This window comes from Cydia fagiglandana, chromosome 1 (genome assembly GCF_963556715.1).
Source record: "Cydia fagiglandana chromosome 1, ilCydFagi1.1, whole genome shotgun sequence".
NCBI classification, from domain to species: Eukaryota; Metazoa; Arthropoda; class Insecta; order Lepidoptera; family Tortricidae; genus Cydia; species Cydia fagiglandana.
The window spans coordinates 15,066,319-15,085,434 of NC_085932.1; the positions used below are offsets into that span (position 1 = coordinate 15,066,319).

At 36.4% G+C, this 19,116-nt stretch overlaps 2 protein-coding genes across 10 annotated transcripts in view; one reads left to right on the plus strand and one right to left on the minus strand.

The window, feature by feature from the left end:
• LOC134665706 (CUGBP Elav-like family member 1) overlaps positions 1–19,116 on the plus strand; it is a 385,067-nt gene that overhangs the window by 184,661 nt on the left and 181,290 nt on the right. The window lies entirely within an intron of this gene.
• LOC134665897 (mesoderm induction early response protein 1) overlaps positions 4,130–19,116 on the minus strand; it is a 242,434-nt gene continuing 227,447 nt past the window's right edge. The window contains exon 2 of the mRNA XM_063522951.1: positions 4,130–4,140. The gene's annotated coding sequence lies outside the window, so the exon portion shown is untranslated. The remainder of the gene's footprint in view (positions 4,141–19,116) is intronic.

The window sequence follows — 19,116 nt, forward strand, 5'->3', positions numbered from 1 at the left end:
CGAATTTTAAATTTCATCGGGATAAAAAAAATTACTACTACGATAAAAGTCTGATTTTATATTTATTTATAAAAATATGATAATATTTATAATTGCATCTGTACATTTTACTAGTTTGAGAAATCTAATTGTTATTATACTAAAAAATCTGGACCATAGGACACTGCTTAGTTTCTATATATATCTTTGTACATATTACCTAATATTCAGAAATGCCACGGGGCGATTTCCGCTGTCTGGGTCAAAATGCCTGTCTACTAGCATTAATTCTTTGTTCTGCAGAGGACCTATACCCTGAAGAATATGTATTTTTAATTTTCGATGCCGTAAATCAGAAGTTCAATGGCTACGTCGTAGCTCCGTAACGCCTCTACTCTATAAACTGTCTCGTAGCAACCCCGTACACTTAAAGCAATATCAACCGTATTCTGTTGTAAATATAGTTCAAATTTGCCACTGAAGCATGCCTGTTTGTAGGAGCGTAGCAATGGAGGGGTATTGGCTAAAAACAATGCCATCACTCTTAAGCCATAGAAGATAAGGTTCGAGTTCGCTTAGCAGCGGTTTTTGTTGTTGCATAGTGAATAGCAAAATACCATAAATGAATAATTAACGTTACGGTAACGGCCCAGGTTGCTGGGGTATTGCTACAGTTTTGTGATTTTATGTGGTCTTCTGATAACATTTTACTGTTGCACTTCCTCGTTTACAGAATACTTTATATAAGTTTTTAGTTAGTTTTATTTAGATTACGTCATTAGGGGCTCCGAAAAAAGTAGACCTCGCGAGTCTGTCTTCGCGTAGTTCAAAACTAAATGAAATAGGGTAATTCGCCAGTAACTGGCCACTGTTAATAATTGGGCACCAAATGAATTTCATTCACCTGTAAACAGAATTCACTTTAGTATAAGGTTTCAATAACTGGCCAGCCTTCAATAACCAGCCGCCTTATACTAAATTTAATTTGTTTGTAGGTGAATAGAATTCATTTTCAGTTTAGGGCGGCCAGTTACTGGCGAATTATATCACTGCAACCAACACAACTTTCAACTCTTATCAACGAAAGTTACAGAAACTGTTAATAAATAATAAGAATGCATTCAGTATGATGTCGATTAGAAGATATTGCGGTGCAACAGTTTCCTCGCGGCCAACAACCGGCATGCCTAGGGTTGCCAACTTTTTTTTGGTGGAATATGGTATTTTCCAGAATAAGGCATCAAAAATATAGTACATTTAAAAAAAATATAGTACTTTAGATAAAATACTAAATATGAGTGTAATATACGTTTAATCGGAAATATAGTACTTTAGCGTACTATATATTTTTCCAAAAGTATATAGTACAGAGAGCCAAAATATAGTACAATACTAATTAATATAGTACGGTTGGCAACCCTACAGCGTGCCGGACAGCTTTACAGCTGTGCGCGTACCATAATCTCGCAATATCTCGTCTACTTTATCAAGGTTGTAGTGCGAGTTCACATACACATGTTGCGTTGTCGCATTCACTTGAAAACAAACCATTGCTAAGGCTCACTTTACCTACTGTGATTTTTAAACAGATAAACTTACCTGCTATGTGGCTGCTATTAAGATTTACTAAGAGTCCTAGTAACTATGCAATTGAGAAAATCTAAAATACCTACCACGTAAATAACTAAGAATCAAGGAACATAATATATCTGCGCAGTGCTAGGCATGAATATTGTCAAAAAACCGTGCACCGCAGCGCTCGTGCTACTGGCTTACCTGGACGTTCAGTAGCAAAAATCTTTAGTTATACAAACACCCTACTTACTACTTACTAAATTGAATATAATAAACCAAAGAGCCCCATTTACTATAGCGTAATGTGATATTTGAAGCCGATTCCGATTCCAATCTCGTTACACAATGAGGCCGCCGTCCACTCGGCTAATTTGCGCTCGCTCACGTCCCAATGAGCGACTGTCTCTGTATCTGTGGACACACAGACGGGTTACATAATGCGCTGCACCGTGTGATTCGAGCTAGCTCAAAGGGACGACTTGTATTAGGCTCCAAGCACACTTAATGCACGAGTATGTGCTGGTATCATGTCTATGTCGGCGGCGGATCGTAAGATCAGGCATATCGTAATGTTCCTGTGTAATGTTTTGACACATTAAACCAATATATAGGTAGGATAGGTTCGTTAGGTTGCTTCATATGCCCGAAGGGCAAACTACTAGCTAGGGTTCTAAGTGACAAAAAAAGGTCGAACCTTTTTTTTCTTGATTAAAGCATGAAACTTGGCACAGTTGTTCCTTATATCAAACCAAGCCGATTTCGATCGGTAGCCCGAAGGAGCCCCCCCTCTGGGGCCGGAGAGGGGGGGGTCAAAGTACCGCTCGCCCGGCTTCATTCTTAAAATTCTAACAGGCCCCGTTTAGCTAATAGGTCATATTTGGTATCAATTTCGGATAAATCAATAACGTAGAATTCATTTCTGGTATAAAAAAATAGCAATTTGTAGAAAAAAATAAAAAAAAACTCAAAATATCTAATTTTTCAAGTTTAATTTTTGTTTCTTATTTATTGTCAGAATTAAACTGCCTGGTTTTTCTACATTGAAAAAATATGATGATAAAGCCTATTTAATGCAGATTTTAAAAACATAACTTTTACATATCTACATTAAGAGGAAATTGCATAAAAAAAATCTTATATCGTCTCGCGCCGGTAAATATCTTTTTACCGACATCGGAATCGATATAGACAACATCCGAAGTACACACTCTGGAGACCGATTAAAAGTATTGTTTATTGTTGTAGATAGATAAAGATAGAAAAGCGTACAAATATTTTCTTATGTGTCGTTCAGTGAAAAAAGGGACCTTGGAAAAAATTATCACAGAGCCTCGCGTTTGTATAGAAGCATACTCGTAGGTATTTAGTTAGTGCCAACCACTCCATGGACTCCATGGTCGCTGTTCTCAATAGGGGATATTACTGCAATGTTCTGCCGCCAAAGTGCAGCACTACCGACTCTAGTAAATTCATAAACTAACTTATACATACTGTACCTTAAACTGTTTTTGACAAGTTTTCACAGACAATAAAATATGACATTGATGCATCAAGGCGGTTTGTTAACCAGGGCCTATCGGTAAAAGCGAAAATCGAAATTAAGTTATCTGCCTCTTTATCGAATATGCAAGAGTGATAGAGGGATTAGACAACGAAACTTCGATTTTCTTGTTTCGCGGCAGACCCCCAGATTGTTAGTGATTGACAGATAGTGGTAGTGGCGCTACCTACGCAGAGTTTTGCGTAATATTCCCTATTAATAAGAAGTAAACTATAAGTATTATTTAATCTGCTTACTTATTACATTATACCACACTTTAATGTTGCGTCTTGTGTATTAATGCAATTCCTTCCCCCGACACATGAATGGATACATTTCATAATTCACGTATATATGTCAGTTTCAACCATATTCTGGCCACAGCAGGGTTGTCAGAACAGTTTGGAAACAGTCATCTGCTCCTTGCTCCCATTCCCAAGAAGACGGACTGAGCAAGTTTGACGACGAACTAATGTCTGATCCCAAACATCAACCACACGGTACACTGCGCGTAATGAGGCATTTATACGGCTCCCTTTTGAACAGGTATAACATTATACAACTCTTCACTTCAATATCCCGGTGTAACTTGTCTTCTTCAATATTGCACTTATTACCGAACATATAATACCTCATTTTAGTATTTTAGGGGAATGCTTTTAGCCACCGCTATTGCTCCATCTTGTAAGAGCTTGGATCCTTGTAGTAGCATGGCTGAACTCTGAACAGGTTCCATGTTTCGAACTCACTTTTTCTACCCTTTCAGCTGAATGCTCGAAACAGGGGTAAGACTTCAACTCTTTTAGGGTAAATAAAAGAGTTTAGTTAAGTAGCTTACAGAATAGATAATTTTATTGGCTTAAAAATAGAATTCCCTGGCCTATTGTGGATGCAATGGAGTGACATGTGATATAATTGAGTTTTCCACTGTGTCAACGTGAGCCCACAAATCCTGTAGTTGGGGAAATATTCGTACGCATGAATCTAGTCTAGCTGCTATAACTACATCGTCTATGTCTACTGTGCTTATTAATACCTTGCAATGACTGTTTTACAGCATCTGCAACTAGGGCCATCATATGAAATGAATAGGACTCTTCATGGTTCTTGGAGTATTCGGAACCTCACGAGGAACATCACTTATAACATGTTTCTCTACACAATTTCGCGATGGCATAAATAAGGACTTATAACTCTTCGAAGTTTTGTCAACACAGGGTCTCAAAATGATTTACCTAGTGCTAAAGAAATGAGTTTCACTAAAATATCAGTGGTTATAAGTGAAGCTTATCATCATGGTAAATTTAACTCTTATTTCTATCGGGCTCTGAAACACCAGGAGTCTTACTCGTATTCCAAGCATTCTCTCGATCGACCTTGTAATACTGTAAGCTCAATAAGACTTGTGATAATAAGACTAGATGATATATATATATATGATAATATGTATTTGATAAATACACTCAAAACATCCATAGGTAATTCAGGAACAAGCTTTCACGATAAACACAAATATATGCCTTCTAGGATTTGAACCGGGTTCCCCATTTAATATATGGTGTATAAAAGTGAGATCTAAGCATAGACCCTTTTTAGCTTGGCCGATACAAGGATTCAAGCTCCTACAGGATAGAGCAATATCAGTAAATTTAATAAATAACATTCGCCAAAAGTTTATTATAACTTCATATGATGATATGTGAAATAGCCTTGTAAAGTGAATACCTTACTGATAAAGCCGTTGCTAAATAATAATAAAAATGCCTGAAATAATTCTTTACTTGAACAGACTATTGAAACAGAAGCAGCCTTATCAGGATAGAATTATATGTTTGGGGCTTGGGGGTCAGACGTTAGTTCCTCTTTAAACTTGCTCAGTCTGTCTTCTTGGGAATGGAAGCAAGGAGCAGATGACTGTTTCCAAACTGTTCTGACAACCCTGCTGTGGCCAGAATATGGTTGAAACTGACATATATTATATACGTGAATGATGAAATGTACGCATTCATGTGCCGGGGGAAGGAATTGTATTTTTTAATACACAAGTCGCAAAATTAAAGTGTGGTATAATGTAATAAAAATATTTAATACTTACAGTTTACTTCTTATTCATTGAGAATAGCGACCATGGAGTCCATGGAGTGGTTTACACTAATTAAATACGAGTATGCTTCTATACAAACGCGAGGCTCTATGATAATTTATTCCTAGGTCCCTTTTTTTACTGAACGACACATAAAAAATAGTATTTGTACACTTTTCTATCTTTATAATAGGATCTATAAAGGATCTACAACAACAAACAATACATTTAATCGGTCTCCAGAGTGTGTACTTCGGATGTTGTCCATAACGATGCCGATGTCGGTAAAAAGATATTCACCGCGCGAGACGATATAAGATTTTTTTTATGCAATTTTCTTTTAATAAAGGTAAGGAAAAGTTACGTTTTTAAAATCTGCATTAAATAGGCTTTATTGTCATATTTTTTATATGTAGAAAAACCAGGCAGTTTAATTTTGATACTAAATAAAAAATAAATATTACACTTGAAAAATTAGATTTTTTAATTTTTTTTAAATTTTTTTCTACAAATTGCAATTTTTTTATATCAAAAATGAATTCTACGTTATTGATTTATCCGAAATTGATACCAAATATGACCTATTAGCTTAACGGGGCCTGTTAGAATTTTAAGAATGAAGCCGGGCGGAGCGGTACTTTGACCCCCCCTCTCGGGCCCCAGAGGGGGGGCTCCTTCGGGCTACCGATCGAAATCGGCTTTATTTGATATAAGGAACAACTGTGCCAAGTTTCATGCTTTAATCAAGAAAAAAAAGGTGTTTGCACTTAACATCCTCACTATACCCAGAAATAGGAGGCTCCGTCGACTCAGAGAACGGGTCAAAAAATTTCACTTTTCACGATATGCCTAGGAATTTCACGATATCTGATCTTATAATCGGCCGCCGACATCTACACAACATACGTGGCAATGTCACGGCCCAGTTATCAAAGTTTTCAATTCAATATGTCACCTTTTATGTTATGTACCAGTACTATGAGTCACTGACAGTGACAGTGTTAAAACTGACATATACTAACGTCTACGTAATTTACTTTCTATACATCTCCCTCCCACTAATATGCGAGTACAAGTGCGATGCATAGAATAGTACATTACTACAGAGGCCGGGACGAAAGGGGTTGCCGGCCGAAGACATATAGACGGCCGAGCGAAGCGAGGCCGGATAGGTCTGAGCGCGGGCAACCCCATTTCCCGCCGAGGTATGTATAGTGCTTTTCTCAAACATGCAATGAAATAAATAAAATAAAAAATCCACGAAACCCAAGTTTTATTTATAGAAAAAACTAAAAGTAAACTACACCCAAAATATAACCAACACGTACCACGTACCTATATCATTATCACTCGTATGTTTTACACGAGTCGTGTATTTTTACTACCCGTATATTTTCATGTAGATATCTTTGATTTTTTCGCCTTGTAGCCGTCTGACTGTCGTTTTCGTCACATAAGTTTACATAGTCTTTCATGTTGATATCATGTTTCACATACATCGTTGCTTTATGCATGGAGTAAATAAGTATAATTTCCACAGTGTTGACGAATTTGTAGTTACATTCATTTAAAATATGCCACAAAACTGTTTCTAATAAACTGTAAGCCATTTTTCTTAGTTTCTCAAATAATAAAATTGCCATAAGCAACCATATACATACTTCGTCTTTGACTTGCCGGCAGAGGCAGCAAGTTATTTAAAATCAATTCTGCTTACGCTGGCAATTCCAACACCTACGATTACAATTAATATTAATTTCATTATTTCGTCGAAACTCATATTAAAGTCAAAAAATCAACAACGCACCATAAATCCAATAAAACAGAATGAATATTTTTCAACTTTACCTCCATAACAATTTAAAAAATATAACTACGCGTGTTTGAGTAGACCTTTTTACCGCTAACGTTTAGATGAAATATTTTAAATGTTATTATTTGTGTAGTTAAATTTATAATTTAAAATCATAAAATTATAGAATGTATTATTTATTAAGTTCATGTTGATTTTATACAAATAAAACTGCAAATTACAGCAAACATTGTATTTTGTTTTTTTTTTATAGGCGTAGTGGCAGAGTGTCATTACGAACCATAAAGCAAATACTGCCTCTAGTTTTTTTTAATGGATGAATGCCACGATGCTGTGTCACAAATATCTGTGAAATGAAAATTAAAAAAGAGGACTTTGCCGGCCTAGGCCTGCAAGTTGTGTATGAAATTCCATTAACGACCTTTTGTCCTAGTCGCACCTGAAACGTCATACTTCGCAGCCTATTATAAGGAACATAACATCAATATTTCATTGCATGTTTGAGAAAAGTAATTTACTTTCTCGATAGCGTTTATGTCAGTGCCAAACTGGTGGTAGGTAGCCACACTGTTCTCGTCTGTTCTAATCTGTAAATTGGGAGTTCATTTTTATATTGTCTGTGATTTATATCAATTTGGAATAATTATTTTAAAAAATGTAAACACGCCTACCGTGTACATGTTTTTAATTATTTTCAGATTTTTCCGTGACTCGTTTCTTTTAACATAGTTTTATATTAGTTGTGGCGTTGCCTTGGCTAGCGTGACAACATGTCACCAACATAACTCCATGTAAACAACTTGCTGCGGAATGCAAATCTCGAACACTACGCTCTTTGTTTATGAACACTTTTAACAGCACACACTTATTCTGCCGTATTCGAACTTCAAGATATTCACAAGAGACGACACGTACTAGATCCATTCTAGATACGTTATAGTTTAGATATGAACTAGTTCTCTTTTGCAACGCCATTCCGGCAACCAATGTCACTTTTACGTTAGAAAGAGTAAGATATCTATTAGATGTGAATTGGATCTCTAAGTTATATCCTGTGGAAATCGTTCAAGAGTATCTCCAGAATCGCGCAAATGTCAAATTTGACAGGTTAGATCTTAAACATATCGTTATCGTATCTTGGTGATGTCTACAAGATATCTAATAGATGTCTATTTCAAAATCCGAATCGGGCCCATTCTTACTACGCTGAACACAACCAACGTATGCTTATCTAGGAACAAAATATATTATGTTGTTGAGTTTATCGCTTTGTTTCTAGTATAATTTGACCCTTGAGATACCTAAGGTATTCAAAAGTGCATGGAGATGTTTCAACTGTAATATTAAGGCATTACGGTCGACATATATCCATACGCTTTTGAACGCCACTGTACCCCAAAGTTACATCAAAATTTCTTGGGGATCACTATAAAAATTAAAATTAAAATAATGGTAAATTGCGCGTAGATTGTTAATGCTGACGCCGATTTTGGACATAAACTGGTGTTTATCATTGTCTGACGATTGGAGTTGCATACACCTTGTGTTGTATCTTTAAAAACTCGTGTCGATTTTAAAACACTCCCTTCGGTTGTGGTTCAATATATCGCCACTCGTTTCGAATTTCCTACTTTTCGCACTTGTAACGTAATGTTCTATTTGATGTACAAGTAAGATGTCATAGATACACCTTATGTTATGCGTACCCGTAGCTCGGGGCTATAACCACGATCCACTTCGTATGTTCATTCTCTTTGCCTCTGTATCGCTCGAATACGCTAAAGTCTAATAGACGCGCTTTGCGAATTCCGATATTCGCGGTATCCTCCTAGACTCACCAGCCTCTACACCGGTTTACCTGTGCAGAAATATTCTGGAAGCGTTGTGAACAACAGGGCTGCGGGCGGCGGAATTCGATTACGGCTTGACGCTGGAAATATGTGTGTGCGCTTAAAAATATGTGCAACAGTTTATATCTTCTTAGACATAAACTACGCCGTCTGGCACAACAATGCTTGTATTCAATTTTATTCCCCTTGGAATAAGTTTACGCTACTTTTATTTGCTAATAGGATGGTACGGGACGAAAGCCATAAAGGCGATGACTTTGATGTATTTTTACATGATCATCATTATAAATTTTAGATAGAAACGATTATTTTGTTCACTGACTGTTAACCCGTCAAACGCCCTAGTATCACACGTGTAAAACTAGCTCAATTTGGGTCGTAGCGACTCAGTATCAGACGTGTTACCACAGTACAGATGAATATGGGTCAAATTTCTTTGCATCAATTTGTTGTATGATGATCGTTCGACGGGTTAAGAATTGTTTTCATTTGTTCACTATTAACAAACATTGCATTGCACGCTTAATATTACATTGCACGCAGAGAAGATGGCCGATGGGGTCGAAAAGTGCTCGAGTGGAGACCACGGACTAGCAAGCGCAGCGTAGGACGTCCACCCACAAGATGGACAGACGATCTTGTTAAGGGCGCCGGAAGACGCTGGATGCGGGTCGCTTCCAACCGGCACGTATGGAGGTCCAAGGGGGAGGCCTATGTTCAGCAGTGGACGTCTTATGGCTGAGATGATGATGATGATGACTATTAACAAACTGGAAACTATCTTCCATATCAATCAGCATCCGCATCTGTCACAGCCCACAAACTGACAGCGGAGGCACCATCGATCGCGCGCCCCATAAATCCCGACGTACTAGACAAAACAGCGATTAATACTGCCGTTAGTTTAACGGCCAACCATTTGTTCCGACGATATTGCCGTGCGCACTTCTAGTTATGCAGTGCGATTACTGTTCGAGTTTGATGTGCTTAGTTTTCGAAGTACATAGTTGAGTAAGTTTGACGTCGGTATCGATTATATAAATGTAATCATTTATATATGTATTGTATAATCATAAAAGTATGACTTAAGTAAACTTCATTTCACTTCGCTTTTAGAACGTAGTAGATATTTAAAGTATTTAAACTGGTTATATAAGGCCATAATACGTAGATAAATTTTAAAACTTATCTACGTATGAAATAACCCTTTTTATTATTTCCTAATTAATGTGATTATGAAATAATAGCACGCATATATTTATTTTGAAAAAAGTGATTATTATAATCTGATAGTAATCCATAGGTTAAATGTGACGTCTCTTCAAACAAAAACGTCACTTGTGACACTGACACATGTAATCCATATCGTTCCTAGATAGCTAGGGCAGTTAGCTACCTAGTATTTACTTTTAATCTTATCCCAAAACCATTTTTCCGCGTCAAATATCGCTACGCACACACCTCTGCGCGCGTAAATCACGTCCAGGAGTGTCACGCCGAGTTACAACCACCCCGCTCCTCTATAGAATTACGGATGACTTTTATGGAATTTCCACCATATTTCTTTTTTCTTTCCGTGTTCTGGCAAGAGCCTAGGGTCGTAAATTCGTGTTAAGTTTTAAAAGTAGATCGAATTTTTTGCCGGAGACTGAGAGCTGCGCATTGTCTCTCTCTGAATATGTATTTTCATGCGGTTGTTTTCGTCTTTTTTTTTTTGTAAAATATGTACAAATCATCTCATGAGACTAAGGATTTTTCAGTTTTTTTTAGCTACAAACTAATAGAATTATTATTAACAGTTTGTCTTTCATGTTACATATTTCGTTTAATAAATAAATAAATAAGTAAATCATTTACAAGATATAAATGTATTAACATCTATAACCATTTATTAACAATCGACATAACAAAAGTTAGGTAACCCAAAATATTTAGGCGTTTTTTAGGTTCTACAAATCTCACCGTAATATAACCGTGTATGGCCATAACCCTACTATAATAATATTAAGACTATAGGAATATGGAATTTACTATGAAAGTACTAATTTTAAGTCTACGCAGAAATAAATAAGATAATAGACAGATTTAATATCATCATTGGAAAAAGATTTATACCAGTGATCTTAATGGCAAACTTACCTAATCTCGTCTGCTTTAACTTACAAAAAGTCGTCGCCTTTATAAACAAAAATTTGAACCTTTCTAATGGAAGTCGTACCATTACATACTATTTCTTTTTTATTACATTTATTACATTTTCAATAGCAAAATACTAGTAGTAATTTACGCAACAAAATAATAACTTTCCGACTTGATTAAAAAAGATCGACAAATTTACGACGCTTTAACATTAGGGTGATTCCGTATAAAGTTTGCAAGAAGTGAAAACTCGCAATCGACGCCGGCAATAACACCCAATCTCGCAACTGGAACAGTCGTTGGTAACAAATTGTCGCCTCGCGCTCGCGGGGCCGGTACGGAATAGGGCAGTTAGGATGGCGAACTTTCGCCATAACCATTATCACTGGCCCGCCCTTCGGCCAGCAAGTCATGAATTGGAAGCGGCTTTATTAGCGGGACTGGGGATGAAGTGTTCAAGAAATAGCGACTCTTAACTGTGATTTAAACATGTCGCTCCCCATAGTATGCCCAATTCAATTAGAGAACAAAATATTTACAGTTATAGATGAATACATGCCAGCTAGATATACTTGAATTATGTTATTGACGCAAAGGTTGCGAAACCTCACTCCTGCACAGGTACTCGTACACTTCATAGTGTACATAGCAGGGCTCGGAAACCGGTATTTGCTCTACACAAAAATACCGGTATTATTACGTTCGTTTTCGTTCTTTGGTTTATTATTTCATTTTTAATGGGACAATCTAATAATACGAAGTTGTTACCTAAATACATGATTTAGTCCTACATACAGAGCACAAAATAATTCAAAATATTGGGCTATTTCGGGGTTTTAAAAAAATACCGGTTCCGTGCCCTGGTACATAGAGCTGTGCGAACCACAGCCACAAAAAAGTTTTCGATATCATTATTAATTATTGTCTTTGATACCAAATGTAGGTTTTGCAAAAATAAAAAATATAAAAATATTTTGTACGTGACTCAATAATTATTTTAAAGGAGTGATTACTCGTATTGTGTATTCTGTGCAACAATGAGGAACATTTTATGGCTCCTCTACACGATGGGCCAACGCCGGCCGCTCCAAGGGACAGCCATGCGGTAGAATAAGATAGCAATATCACTTGCTCCCTCTAACGCATAAATGCGTCCCTTGGAGTCGCCGGCGTTGGCCTATCGTGTAGAGGAGCCATTACGCGGGTATCACACTGCTGCAGACGCGCACGGTGTTCCGATAGCAATGCACGGACTCGTGCCTATATTATATAACGATGGATGGAGACGGATGGAGAGCACTACAGCACAGAGCGACTTATGGTGGTCACGACCCTCAGACATGAGGATTCGACTAGGAAGAAGATATAACGATGTCCTGTCGTATATAATTAATTTCCGTTTAATGAAATATAAAATGTATCTACTCTTGTACCTAGCGTATTTTACTAGTATTTCAATTTTTGAATAAAATATTTTATTTGCTACAATTTTATTATATTCGCAAAAATTAACGTTGTTTGTAATGTTAAGTATTTATATACCTACATCACTAATAATATTGTTAATGGGATAACGCGGACATTCATATTATTTTTTGCTAACGTCGCGTCGTTCTTTGCCGTGATTTACATTGCGATTCATCCGTTTTCTGTCCAAGAATAAATGATTTACGATTGCCTTGTGACATTACAGAGACAACTGTTCATTTTGCTGTAAGTAAATGAATTATTATAACAAAATTTGTTCTTGTCTGTTCGTTTTGACGGGATTTGAACCTAGGATAACCTTCAACTAACCTACTAAATATTTCTCCCTTACCTTATTCATTACTTTCCTATCATATCGCTATCACTTCCAACTTGCGTCATCTTTCTCCACTTTTCCATTCCTCTCGGCGAAGATTTTTATACTCAGTCCCAGTCCGTTTATTGCTTAAAAGAGTAATTCGGGAGGACGAATCTACATAATGTGGAGACGAGAGACAACTTGTTTTTTTTCTGCTTCAGTCGTGTTGCTTAAAGTTAGAAATGTCATCAACCGGCTTGTGAATAACAATAAAGCACAACCATAAAAGAACGTAAACGATGAGACATATTAAGATATTTTCACCAAAATCTTCATTAGAAATAATGAACGCAGGTACAATTATGTTCTCATAGTTGTTGACGGTTAGCGTTTATCCACTAGTTTCCGTCAACTTGACGGATTAGTAGATAGATAAATTGTTTAGACATTAAGGATTCCAAATTTGTGCAGCAATGTAGGTTTAATCGATATTAAACTTTCGTGAGACATATTTTAAATTGTTTATACGACAACGGTTTCACTCACTTGAATTTTTAGTCGCAATTTAATGTAGGTTTATATTAAAATTTCGTCAAGTGGACGAAAACTAGCGCAATGACCCTACAAAAAAGAGTTATATACCGTCTATTAATTTAGTTAACACAAATGAAAATTATAAACGTGCCGCACTTCAAAAACAACCTAAATAAGAGAGCCTTGAATCTCTTATTATCATCTTTTATGCATTAGCATACATTAGGTGAAGTTGTGTACCGTGAGCCCCAGGGGTCGAATTATTTATCTCGGTAATAAATTCTACTTATGATGGAATGCGTGTGATTCTGCTGAGATATTTTGAGCGTAAGCTATGATTGATAGGGGATTTAGAGCCTGTATCCGGTTACATTTTGAATTCAGGAAATGAATTTTAAATGAATATTTAACTTATGTACAGACATAAGCCATGATACATGATAACAATCCAATGTTATAATACTTATAATCTAATCCTTTACCGGATCAGATACTAACAATCCACAATGCAAACTTAGTTATTAATACAAAAATATGTACTTTAGTACATTATGATAATATAAGTTCTCTTAAAGCTTTTCCAATCAAGTTATCTGAGCATTTGTCGGTATCCGGTAGTGCTAAAAATTATTATGTTACAGCGGTAAAACCTTCATATTAATACTCAGCAGTAGGTATTTATAGTCATAAATAAGCGCTGGTGGCCTAGCGGTGAGAGCGTGCGACTAGCAATCTGGAGGTCGCGGGTTCAAACCCCGGCTCGTACCAATGAGTTTTTCGGAACTTAAGTACGAAATATCATTTGATATTTACCTACCAGTCGCTTTTCGGTGAAGGAAAACATCGTGAGGAAACCGGACTAATCCCAATAAGGCCTAGTTTACCCTCTGGGTTGGAAGGTCAGATGGCAGTCGCTTTCTTAAAAATTAGTGCCTACGTTAAATCATGGGATTAGTTGTCAAGCGGACCCCAGGCTCTCATGAGCCGTGGCGAAATGCCGGGATGACGCGAGGAAGAAGGAAGAAGGAAGGTATTTATAGTCAATCACTGAAACAGATCCCAGAATCTTGCTCCATGTACAGTCGCCATCAGATATATCGGAGCGGCCAAGATGTTCACAATATCTGAACACGCACTCTAACGCCTTGACAATAGAGGCGTGATCAGATATTTGTGAGCACCCTGGCCGCTCCGATATATCTGATGGCGACTGTACCCCGGTCGCTTCTTTTATTTTACAGCACTAGATTACACCAAGCCACAGTAATATTATAACAATAGTCGTTCTTTTTATTCTAATAAAAAATTCAAACATACTTAATATTAATTGGTCTCGAATTAAAAATAATAAATGAACCATAATTAATAAATCCTTGGTACAATGCCTCAGGGGCCTATTTTAGATTTAAGCTAGTTATTAATTTCGTTTAGTTGTACCACTGTATATATATTGTATGTAAATAAATGATTGTAATTATTAAGAAATAATAGTAAATCTCTATGGGACATTTTAGACACATTAATTAGTTACATAACTATTAAACGCTTTATTAAGTCGAGCCATTTTAACCAAGAAATTAAAGGAAATAAGTGTTCCGTACAACGGAACACTAAAATCGTGTAACCAGGAAAAGCGTTCATGAAAGTAAAAGTACTCCTTCCGTATAAAATCATTAATATAGTAATAGTAATAGCCTGAGCAAATTAGAAAAATCTGCGGAAATAATTCGTGTAGTTTTGAAAATTGGTACAGGTATACCTTGTGGTGTCCAGATAAACATACTAAAAGTCCTCGAGGGTAGGGGGTGTGCTGGGGGTGTAGAGGGGGGTTGAAGGTACTTTTTTTCATATTTTTGCTCATATCTCGAATATCTGTACGAATAGCATTATAATTACTTAAGACAAAAGTTTTAACATAAAATTTACTACAAATTTGGTTATGTTTATTTTTACTCTGCGATCAATACTTTAGGGGCTACAGGCTGTTAAAGTTAAATAAGTAATAAAAAATAGACGGTTTAAGAAAACGTCGTTTTTTTGGAATTGTTCATCACAAATAAAAAAATTAGCTTAGAGTAAGCAAGCTAAGCAACCTGCTGATAAAATATAAAAAAATAGGCCATATGCATGTCGGGCCATGCTCAGTGTAGGGTTTCGTAGTTACCCGTCTGTCAAAATAGACTATTTGCCATAACGCAAAAACAGCTGTACCGATTAGGTTCGCTATATTTTTCCTTGAAAGTATTTATTAAGTTATGTTTTCACGATTTTTTTCATATTTTTTGGACCCATGGTTCAAAAGTTAGGGGAACTAAGGGGTAAATCACAACTTTTTTTCTTTCAGATCGATTATTTCCGAAACTATTAATTTGATCAAAAAATGGTTCTGGAAGACCCTTATTCGTTTTAAATGACCTATCCAACGACACCCCACACTATAGGGTGGAAGCGAAAAAAAAATTCATCCCCACTTTAATGTAGGGTAACCACCATAAAAAAAATTTTTTCTAGTTTTCATGTTTAAGTTTGACACGAATATATAAATCAGTTACGCTGACAAAGTTGTAAAATATAAATTAGAAAAAATATTTTTTTAGGGTGGCTGCCGTACATTAAAAAGGGGATGAAATTTTTTTTCGCTTCCACCCTATAGTGTGGGGTGTCGTTGGATGGGTCTTTTAAAAAGAATACGGGTCTTTCAGAACCATTTTTTGATCTGCTTAATATTTTCGGAAATAATCGATCTGAAAGAAAAAAAGTTGTGTTTTCCACTTTAGTTCCCCTAACATTTGAACCATGGGTCCAAAAAATATGAAAAAAATCGTGAAAGTAAAACTTAGTAAAGACTTTCAGAGAAAAATATAGCGAACCTAATCGATTAAGCAGTTTTTGAGTTTTTGCAAATAGTCTATTTTGACGGACGGGTAACTACGGAACCCTACACTGAGCATGACCCGACATGCTCTTGGCCGGCTTTTTTATATTTTATCAGCAGGTCATTTAGCTTGCTTATTCTCAATTAAAATTTTTATTTATGATGAACAATTATGAAAATACGACGTTTTTTTAAACCGTCTATTTTTTATCTCTTATTTAACTTTAACAGCCTGTAGCTCCTAAAGTATTGATCGCAGAGTAAAAATAAACATAACCAAATTTGTAGTAAATTTTATGTTAAAACTTTTGTTCGAAGTAATTATAATGCAATTCGTACACATTTTCGAGATATGAGCAAAAATATGAAAAAAGGTACCTTCAACCCCCCTCTACACCCCCAGCACACCCCCTACCCTCGAGGACTTTTAGTATGTTTATCTAGACACCACAAGGTATGCCTGTACCAATTTTCAAAACTACACGAATTATTTCCGCAGCTTGCCCAAATTCGGCTTAATTTGACGTGGCTATAAAGCCAAATAGATACTAAGCAAAATTACGTGTTTCGAAAATAGTGCCGCATGTATCGTTTGTGCCTTGTTTTGAATCGTAAAAAGTACCCTTTAATATACACGGTTCGACACGCACATGGCCAGTTTCTTAGACACCAGTGATTTAGTGATTCTTAATCATTCGCATTATTGTCATCACGCCCAATCGAATGTTGAAGTTTTTGGCAAAAATTTCATTTTTGGTACAAGCTTTTATCGCTGACTGTACTTTTCTTCCCACAGGCAACTTATACTCATCGAGACAATTCTAAAAAGCCCAAACACAATTAGGTTTCGTTGTTTCATCACATAGTTCCTATTACCACCTCCGGTCTCCATCATCAGATCAGCTCGATGACACCATAATATTGCATTTACTACGTATGTATGCAAAATTTCAGCTCAATCGGAAACGGGGAAGTGGATCAAATTTAACTTGCAAGATTTGATTACAGACAGACAGACAACGGTCAGGTGAAAGTAAATAAAAGCTTGTAATAAAGTAATACACTTGCCCCCATTCATAAACGCGCTGCAAGCCTCAATTCGCTAATAACCTTTATCTGTCTTTATCTGTCATTTTGACTTATGTATTTGTAAGAAAGGGATAAAACATAATGTAACTAAACCAGGGCCGTAAAACAAACACATCAAACATTATAATAGGTGACTGATACAATTTAGTCATCATCAATCCGAAATATAGGTTAAATTATAAATAAAAGTTGGTTTACTGTGTCTCAGAGACCGTGCCCCTTCCAGGGATTGCAATCGTTAATCCCGGGACGATCCCATCCCGGGCACAAACAATACGGTGGGCAATTAATACGACCATTATACTAACGAGGCCCACTATGCGCCGCCCGATTAGACAGTAAGGGGAAAAAGTTGGAGGCCGGTTGTAGGTAGGCCGGTTGTTATGGGTAGTCTGAAATTAATGTTGTAGTTGGCCTTTATGTATGTGTACGGTCATTATTTTGATTGAAACTTTAGAAATAGAATTGCGCGTTTTTAGAAGCAATTTTCATAGTTTTTGCTTTTGTGCATAAATTGGTACAAATTTTTAAAGTGCGGTCTAGTCTCTAGAGAAAATCTGTTATCAAAAGAAGCTCGTAGGATTTTTCAAAAACTTCGCTCTCTGAACCTACGACGCATTAACTGGTTTTTTGTGACTTAATTTATGAAAGCGTCTTATAAAACACAAAAACCGTTGATATTGTTAAAAGATTTATATTTAGTTCTATTATAAATAACGTTAAAAATAATTACCTAACACTGAGTACGGTCATTTACTTAAAATGTATTTCGTTAATGTCAGTATTATAATCTCATCACTGAAAGTGGATGAAACACACCTAACAAAATTTATAACCTAACAATTGTGTGGGTTTTTAAAGAACTACGCTTCAATAGATTACAAAACAAACAAAGAACAAAACCGATGTGTAAATATATCAAAGTTGACTTGCTGAGTAATGAATTTTATTAAACGGGCGAATAAAAAAGAGGTATATTGAAAAAGCTTCAAGCGAGCACCCTTTAACCTCCTTCATTAACGAGTCACTAATTAAAATTCCATCCATTTGACCGGAAAAAACTCAGCGTAACCCTCGCCGGCAGTCTTGTCTTGTCCAGGGCTGTGCACGCGGATTATAATGTTATTTATTACGTTTTTTGCATAGTATTCGTTGATGTTTCATACTAAATTTCACCATCTTAGGCAATGAATTCCGGAATAAATAATAGTATTTTGATGCCCTTTGCTAAAATATAAACTATCTGTGCGCTAATATTCATAGAAGTCAGTTAAGCAGTTTTTGCATGAAGCATGAAAAAACATCAAAATTTTCACATTAAACTGTAATGATAGGTACACATACATAGAGGCCAATTCGAACGTAGACTGACATCAAAATGACATCTAACTGATGTCATACAGTTATCGTGCATTTCGCTCGTACCTACTTGCCCGTACAATATGCATTGGTGCAAGTGAAACTCACGATAACTAAATGACATTATGTATTCAGATATCATTCTGATGTCAGCTTATTGGCCTCGGCCTCGAAAGTGCACGCCTCGAAGTTCTTGACGCTAAATGCCAGCTTCGAAAATCTCGGCCCAAACCCTCCTTATACATACACTTAAGACTCAAATGGCGAGCTTTACTGCATGTCTTGCGGCCGGAAGTTTAAAACAAAACTCAGTTTCGCAAGTCACGTTCGAGTCCATGCCCGTCAGAATTCACAGAATACCTGATTTGTCCGGGTGTCGCCATCAACGCGCGGATACATCTGGGAGGACATCACCATTGGCCACGACATTCGAATTGGCATTATAGTTACCTCTGTTACGTAGGTACATGATTATAAAGCCTACCACAATAATT